General features: G+C 38.9%; 5 non-coding genes across 5 annotated transcripts; all 5 read right to left on the bottom strand.

Moving 5' to 3' along the window:
- Window positions 1-20: 20 nt before the first annotated feature.
- On the bottom strand, window positions 21-154 carry LOC113744263 (U4 spliceosomal RNA). The gene has a single exon (XR_003461401.1). It is a non-coding gene; the product is annotated as a U4 spliceosomal RNA (small nuclear RNA).
- A 991-nt stretch (window positions 155-1,145) lies between these two features.
- Window positions 1,146-1,281, bottom strand: LOC113744264 (U4 spliceosomal RNA). The gene has a single exon (XR_003461402.1). It is a non-coding gene; the product is annotated as a U4 spliceosomal RNA (small nuclear RNA).
- A 1,849-nt stretch (window positions 1,282-3,130) lies between these two features.
- LOC113744254 (U4 spliceosomal RNA) lies at window positions 3,131-3,270 on the bottom strand. Its single transcript, XR_003461393.1, has one exon. It is a non-coding gene; the product is annotated as a U4 spliceosomal RNA (small nuclear RNA).
- A 444-nt stretch (window positions 3,271-3,714) lies between these two features.
- LOC113744257 (U4 spliceosomal RNA) lies at window positions 3,715-3,854 on the bottom strand. The gene has a single exon (XR_003461396.1). It is a non-coding gene; the product is annotated as a U4 spliceosomal RNA (small nuclear RNA).
- A 456-nt stretch (window positions 3,855-4,310) lies between these two features.
- Window positions 4,311-4,450, bottom strand: LOC113744258 (U4 spliceosomal RNA). Its single transcript, XR_003461397.1, has one exon. It is a non-coding gene; the product is annotated as a U4 spliceosomal RNA (small nuclear RNA).
- Window positions 4,451-7,156: the final 2,706 nt, after the last annotated feature.

The following is a 7,156-nucleotide window of genomic DNA, read 5'->3' as shown; positions in this document are numbered from 1 at the left end:
TTTTTAATACAAGTGATGAGTCTCCTGATAGACTAACAAAAATTGCCATTGCTGACTATATTTCAAGTCATCAAGGAGGCATTGGGTAAAGTTTTCAACAGCAATAATCACGCCGGAAAACCCCCTAGGCTAGCTACGCCCACTGCAAAAGGATACTGACGCTCTGTCCCAGAGGGGGTGTTCTGTAACTCTTTTTCATACCCTCTGTTAGGGTTGCTAAACTGCATACTGACACATTGGCCTGTACAGGAAAACTGGTATATATGGATGGGATACTTTGATATTAATTGCTTAAAGTATAATAACTTAGTTGTATCACATAGAGTTAACTGTGGGGGGGATAATACAATGTTATTGAACTATCTTGTCAGCCAGGTGACTTGTTTTTTTTGAGATGCTTCATATGTTTCAGGTCACATTGTGTATCTAGTTAATCATTTCTGGGCTGCATGACACTAAAGAGGTTTTTCAAGAAGGAAAAAAAAAATGAATTTATCAGGCCAGCTCATAAGGATAGTAACAGTTGTATTCCTAACCTTTCAAAAACAAGTTACAAGAACCACAGTCGTAGTGTGTCTACCACTTGACAAGATAGTGTAACAGTTTTGTCCATGGACCACTACCCAACCCAAGGAGGACAGTAAACTTGGTAAGCACTAGTCGGTATTTGAAAGTATCTAGCTTAACAAGTCGCCTTCAAGGCGCATGGGTAAGGAAATGTTCAAACTAGCACTAATCACGCCTCCGGATGAACCTCAGAGCCTAGATACTGACCACTGCCAACAGGCTGATCTGAAGCTCTCGGGCACAGCAGGGGGTGGCGGTAGTCAGGAGTAATAGTAAGGTAATAGTCCAAAATGAAAAATCTGAAGAAACGGGATGTAGGGATTTGAGGGTAAGCTAAAGGTAGAGACAGCAAACAGGCAGGCGCAACGTGGTTCTCAATTGGACTTTTGTTGTTGTTAGCACTAAATGGGTCAGTTTTTATTCAGGCTGCATGGCAGCTGAAGACACCATTCTAAAACAGTTTCAAAAGGAAAATATCCCACAAACTTGGCAAATACTTTATAGTTTTTGGTATAAGACCAGCACACAGAATAATTTATCCAGTTCAGTCTTAATTATTTAGTTTCAAACAAGCATAGTCTCCTGAGAGACTAAAACACAAGTGCCACTGCTGACTATATTAATTCACTAAGGCAGGTATTGGGTAAAGTTTCAACTAGCAATAATCCGCCTCGATAAACCGCATAGGCTACAATACTGCCATGCCAAAAGGATACTGAAGCGCTGTCACAGAGGGGGTGTCTGTTCTCACCTACCCTCTGTTAGGGTTGTACACTGCTACTGCACAGATGACTGGACAGGAAAACAGTTATATACATGGATGATAACTTTGATAATAACTGTGTAAGATTTAACTTAACATTGTATTTAAATAGAGTTTAAAAATGTGGGTCTAATAATGTTATATTGAACTACTTGGTCAGCTGGTGTGATTGACTGTCTGAGAGTTTATATGTTGGTCAACAATGTTATGTGGTTTAATCATTTCCATGTTTTGCTGTCTTGTCCTGCTGACAAACATGCCAGCTTGCTAAGAAACTGCTGTACAAATATCATATAGTACTATTGTTTCAGCTTTTAATGGTCAGTTATTTTTTAATAACTACTTTTATTCAGCATTGACATAATATCAACATATTACTTATATGTTGGGAATTTTACCCCTTTACCCCGTATGTTGACATACGATCCAGTGCTTTATAATTGCGCTAGTGGATTGTGTCGGGGATCGCGACGATCCGCGTCTAGAGCGACTCTTTGAAGTGAACACAGGGGCCCGAGCATTTTTCTTTTTTAACTTCTAACTTTTTATACTGCTAGTCTCCCCAGCCGTGTGTCGTGCGTTTTTGCTCTGCAGATGCGTCGAGCTTATGTTTTGTTTTTTCCCCCTTGTGTCCTCACCTGTCTCTCGCCGACCTCTCCCTCCATTTGCCCGCCTGTTCTCACACATCTTTCGACATCTCACGATGATGGAGACATCATTTTCACCCAAAATTTATTGCATTATTTTAGGGCTGTATAAATTAATGAAATAGTAGTAGGTGTGATTTATATAGAACAGGGGTACAACGCATGCAGACCAAAGTCTTTACAAGTCATAAATAAGTAGATATCAAACATAAAATAAAATATAATAGACATTGGAAAATTATTAATATAACCGCAATAAATTAAAAATTGGAAATAATAATAATTTAGTAATTAATAAACCAATTAATAAACGTAAGGGCCAGTTGGGAGACGAAAGGCGGCCTCACTTAAAGTATAAGAGTCAAAGAACCGGCTCTCCCAAAAGAGGCCGATTCAATCTACTAATAGAGCCATCTGGTGGACAAATACAGGCATGAGAGGTAATCGGCCCAAAAATTTTATACCTCCAAATAAAATCCTCTGCCAAATGTTGAAGCCAATTCCGCACTATATAACATGATTTTGGGGACGAATCCAGGTTTAGATAATCAGTGGAGCTTTCATGTTATTGCAACCAAATTACAACGTACTCCTTGGAGACTGTCAAAAATTGCCCCGTCGCCGACTTTATTTCCAAGTCGTCTAGGGGAGGGGTATTGGGGTTTTATTGGGTAAGTTTTCATTAGCAATAATCGTCCGCCTCGGATAAAACCTCAAGGATACGGACTGCCACGAGCACAGATGACGGCTCTCTCATCCACACACCAGGTCTCTTCGAGACGATACACCCTTTTTTATGGTGGCAACCTGGGCGTGATTCAACGTGGACAGAGCTTCAAATGTCGTTACGAAATATGGAACACGATCACTGGTCTCATTACCAGAGAACGACACATGGACTTTTAAACCTGCTCCATCAAAGTGAAGACAACTGAGTTAACATACAGGAACTAAAACTATTGTTGTTAACTATTCATTTAGATAGTTTTTATTTATGACACATTATCAGTCTCTCTGAAAAACAAGTTACAAAAATAAAAGTCTGGAAATGTGTCCATTCTTGACAAGACAGTGTAACAGTTATCGTCTATGGACCACAATACATAATAATAGCTTTTATAGTTGCCTTTCATTATTTTTAACAAGTCATCAGTCTCCTCAGAGACCATCAAAAATTGCCACTGCTGACTATATTTCAAGTCATCAAGGCGGGAATTGGGTAAAGTTTTCAACTAGCAATAATCACGCCTCGGATAAACCTCATAGGCTACGATACTGCCACTGCAAAAGGATACTGAAGCTCTGTCACAGAGGGGGTGTCTGTTACATCTACATACCCCTCTGTTAGGGTTGTACACATGCATACTGCACAGTGACTGTACAGGAAACCAGTTATATACATGGATGTTACTTTGATAATAACTGTTCAGGGTAAATAACTTGGATACTATTTTAATAGAGTTCAACTGTGGGTTAATAAATGTTATTGATGCTGTTGACTGTGAGAGTGCTTCATATGTTCAGGTCAACATTGTGATAGTGGTAATCATTTATGGCTGAATTACACCTAAAGATGTTTTCCAAAGAAAATGTTTCACATAAATACAGTAGAAAAACATTATACACACAAAGTGTTAACACAAAAATAGCAAACACATGAAAGGAAGAAGATATAAATAATGTAAGATAATTAAATGGCTATTTCAATATTTCATATTATATTCAGCACACCATGAGTCTCCTCAGAGACTAACAAAAATTGCCACTGCTGACTATGTTTCAAGTCATCAAGGCAGGAATTGGGTATAGTTTTCAACTAGCAATAATCGCGCCTCAGATAAACCTCACAGGCTACGATACTGCCACTCCAAAAAGATACTGAAGCTCTGTCACAGAGGGGGTGTCTGTTACATCTACATACCCCTCTGTTAGGGTTGTAAACATGCATACTGCACAGCGACTGTACAGGAAACCAGTTATATACATGGATGATACTTTGATAATAACTGTTTCAGATATATAACTTAGATTGTTTTTAAATAGAGTTAAAATGTGGGTTAATTAATGTTATTAAACTATCTTGTCACCTGTTGACTGTGAGAGTGCTTCATATGTTCAGGCCAACATTGTGATAGTGGTAATCATTTCTGACTGAATTACACCTAAAGATGTTTTCCAAAGAAAATGTTTCACATAAACACAGTAGAAAAACATTATACACACAAAGTGTTAACACAAAAAGAGCAAAACACATGAAAGGAAGAAGATCTAAATAATGCAAGACAGTTAAATGGCTACTTCAATATCTCATATTGTATTCAACACATTATGAGTCTCCTCAGAGACCATCAAAAATTGCCACTGCTGACTATGTTTCAAGTCATCAAGGCAGGAATTGGGTAAAGTTTTCAACTAGCAATAATCGCACCTCGGATAAACCTCATAGGCTACGATACTGCCACTGCAAAAGGATACTGAAGCTCTGTCACAGAGGGGGTGTCTGTTACATCTACATACCCCTCTGTCAGGGTTGTACACATGCATACTGCACAGTGACTGGACAGGAAACCAGTTATATACATGGATGATACTTTGATAACTGTTACAGATATAAATTAGGGAACTTGTATGACATTTACTGATTTGTGTGGTCTGCCTTTCTTTTGTTAGACAAAATGCAGTTTCTATATGAAATGCTCTTTAACTTTTATGAGAAAAGGCAGTTTGTGTCATAGAAAACAAATTATTGGTCCATGACAAATAATAGACTGTTGAATAATAAATGGGTTTTTTCCCCACCCCATTTCATACTTTGTTGTTCTCTGAGTTTCTTTATGACTAGACAAAATAACACCATTCATGTAGACACACTGTACATTATAAAGAAGCAGATTTCCTTCTTTAGTCATTGTTACGTACTTAAGCAATACAGTTTTTTGGTCACAGTGCAATGTACTTACCCGAACAGCAGAGGGCCCTCTGAAACAGGATATGGGATGGTGACTAGAAGTCATAAATTTGTGTAAAACAAGATTAAACACAGATTCTTAGCCAAGTGAAAAACTATTTCTAATATGAATTTAAAGATATAAACAAATCAGTGTTGCAATTTAAAGTTTGACTTTAGTTTTTGCGACTTGATGATGATTGCTGCATCACGAAAGCGTGTGTGCTTCATTTTTTTTTCTCTTGTGATTGAAATTCTGCTCGTAAAGTGAAAGCAACATTTGTGCCGTCGTGTTTACCACCCTGTAGAGAACCGTAATTGCAGTGATCTCTGATTAGAAGAGGGTTTAGGCAGTCACAGGGGTGGAAGGGGTAATCAAATCAGTCTTCTCATGAAGGCAGATGAGCTCAAAGCCTCTCTTCACCCTGTAAACACTCCTATACCCTCGCTGTCATATAAGCACACTTTATTTTCTCAAGCTCTCCACACTTGTGTAGCTGACATGTACTTTTTTTTAGCTTTTATTCCCAATATAGTAGATCTTTAAAACATTGTACTGAAGATCATGGTACAGTGAGGCATATTGCTCACCTTATCCTCATCAGGGTCACGGTGGGGTTGTAGCCTATCCCTGCTGAGTTTGGGGGCAGGAGGCGGGGTACACCCTGGACAAGTCACCAGCTCATCACATTCACACCAATTTAGAGCCACAAATTGATCTATTCGGTGCATGACTTTGGAGTGTGGGAGGAAGCTGGAGTACCCAGAGAGAACCCACGCAACCACAGGGGAGAACATGCACACGCAACTCCACACAGCTGAGGTGACAGTGCTAACCACTGCACCACAGTGGTGCCCCCATGTTGGTCACATTCAGTTGAAGTGCTTTCATCATTCATTCTAATTCATAATAATCTGCTAAATCGCAGTATCACAACCAATGAGAACAGACTCTGTAAGATTTGTTTTGTATATTTTTATCTGCTATCTCAAGGTTTAAATGCGTGTTATGTTTTAGGCATGTTTCTGAGCAATCATTACTCTGGATTTCGTTCAGTAATGTGATTATTGTAACCAATCTGCTTGTTATATATCTTTACTTAACCCCGGTAATCAAATTGTGGGCAACTGATCATGCTTTTCAGACAAATGGAACATTTATCAAAGGTGAAACGAAGGCTTTGAAGATGATGATTCATATTTACATAAATTACCCCGAGACGGCTTTTGCATTTAATCTTCATTCAGTGTGACCCATGATGCACTTGCTTTTACATCCACTGAGCATTGATCAGTCCGCACCAAATGGATTGCTTTAGGGTCGACGTTGCCCGCGTGTGGTCTTCTTGACCTGCATATGACCCTGTGTTTTGTACATGTTAAGATGTAATTACGTTATGCGGACAGATGATGTGAGAGAAGCAGGAGTGCCCATTTAAAATGTGTCACACACACAAACACACACACACACACTCTGACGTCTGATGTGAAAAAATGAAATGGCAAGATGTGGCTTTGTTCTACGTTCCACGACAGCTGGAGACATGCCAAACATAAACAAACAAATTGCACAGCGTCACAGGACTAGTTTCTAGGTAACCATGTGACAGGGCCGACAATCGCTATGGAAACCAGTGTATCTTCTCTCCCTCTCTCTGTCTCTGTGTCTCTCAGGTCTTTTAGGAAATGTGTGAGAATATTCTCTTCCCTGTGAACTGGTTTTACTTTCCAGGTTTGACAGTTGTGGAGAACACCATCACGTCATAGAAAGTAATTCCCCCTCATGCTCCTCGCAAGCTGTAGAATAAATTCAGGGCAGGCTCGTATACCAAATGCTATTACACCAGTAGAGATGATTAATAATAAAAATATCAGCAGTAGAGTGCACAAAGCTTCTACTTTTAAACATTACCGTGGAATTAACTGCTTGGCTTTCAAACTTTTCCTCCAACTAGTATATTTTAAAACGGCAATTAGAAATGGAGACATTTTTCAAGTTCGGAATAAACAGAAAAAAAAATAGTTCAATCATTTTCGTCAGATCTTTTGTACACAAAACTAATTTGCATCCTGCTTTGCAGCGGGTCTTTTGTTTTGATTTTGTTTGTCACAAATCCAGTTACAACTCGACGTTTCCAAATGGAAAAGCAGGCATCTCTTCAAAGAGTTAGACATCACAGCCTTTTCTATTAAAAAAAAAAAAGCAGGTGCAAATCTAAAAGAGATGCTTTG

The sequence above is a fragment of the Larimichthys crocea genome, chromosome XXI, assembly GCF_000972845.2.
Source record: "Larimichthys crocea isolate SSNF chromosome XXI, L_crocea_2.0, whole genome shotgun sequence".
Lineage (NCBI taxonomy): Eukaryota > Metazoa > Chordata > Actinopteri > Sciaenidae > Larimichthys > Larimichthys crocea.
Note: the sequence above shows the minus strand (reverse complement) of the source record. Positions and strands in the feature narration are given on the sequence as shown.